Source organism: Daphnia pulex, chromosome 8 (assembly GCF_021134715.1).
Source record: "Daphnia pulex isolate KAP4 chromosome 8, ASM2113471v1".
NCBI classification, from domain to species: Eukaryota; Metazoa; Arthropoda; class Branchiopoda; order Diplostraca; family Daphniidae; genus Daphnia; species Daphnia pulex.
In genome coordinates this window covers 209,831-211,145 of record NC_060024.1, presented here as the reverse complement: position 1 = coordinate 211,145, position 1,315 = coordinate 209,831, and positions in this window count along the sequence as shown.

Genomic DNA, 1,315 nt, shown 5'->3' with positions numbered 1-1,315 from the left:
TTCATCTTACTCAACATTAAAACATCGTCTGCTTTCATTTGATTGTTATTTCATCTTTTTGTCGTCTGCTTATTTAGTTATTCAAAAATTCACTTTTTGTTTTGGTGGTCAAATTTCGATTTAATGTTATGGAAAGTCAAAGTTCTAACTCTTCTGTGGTTGCGGTGTACGATTCGATTTTGTCTGCTGGTTTGGATATCGCCCAGTATTATCTTTCAAATTCAGTTAAAGGCTCTACTAAACAGCAGGTTTGTTTTTGGTACTTCTATTGAAATACACCATTTCATGTCGTTACATTATTTTCCAATTGATATTTTCAGTATTACCGTATTTACGATATTTGGCGTAATTTCTGTCGTGAAAATGATGTGGCAGAATTTGGTGGAGACCATAAACCACTGGTTGCATGTCTTTTTTTTGTAATGATGCAAAGTGGGTCATATGCAAAAGTAGAAATGCTGAGAGCTGCCATCGCCCACGAATATCGAATCCGTATGCTGTCGTCGCCTACTACCCATGAGACTATATCGGTTCTTTTTCGTGGCTTCAAAAATGCGCATCCCCATGAGAGACAAGCAAGACTGCCAATCACCGAAGAAATTCTGGCTAAAATGTGTGCTCAGCTGTATCAGCCGATTCATGGGAGAGATGGCCTGCTCGCTTCTGTTGTTCTTTGGAGAACAATTTGGCGAATCTGTCTGGAGTATCATACTCTGGGCAGGTTTAGCGATATTGTAAAATTGAAGCGTCAAGATGTTATCTACGAGTCAGGTCCGTCACCGCATCTTAAAATTATTTTCAAAGGAGGCAAGAATGATCAATACTCTGAGGGCAGTGAAAGAGTGGTTGCCGCCCATCCCGATAGTTAATCCTTTCCAGTGAATCTCACAATTAATTATTTTCAATTTTTGGGCCCCTCTTACGTTGGGTATCTTGTTCCCTCTTGTACTCCGCAAAATAAACCAAACCCGGAGAAGGCCGTACCCTACAGTGGAGCTCTCAGTGATTTGAAGAAATTATTAACTTCATTGGGATATGGCTTGTCGCTCTACGGTGAGCATTCTCGGAAAAGAGGAAGAGCAACTTCAGCAGCAGCGAATGGAGCAACTGATAAACAGCTTAAACGATTAGGGGGCTGGCGCTCAGATTCCATGCCAGCAAAATATGTTGATCTGTCTATCACAATTCGTATTTTGCTCTCTGAATTGTTGCATAAAAAATCCCATTCCTAAACTCTTCATTTGATCAATAAATTGATTTTGTACAGGCAAGTATCACAATAGGCGGTTGGTTTACAAATTTTTCTTGTATTTAT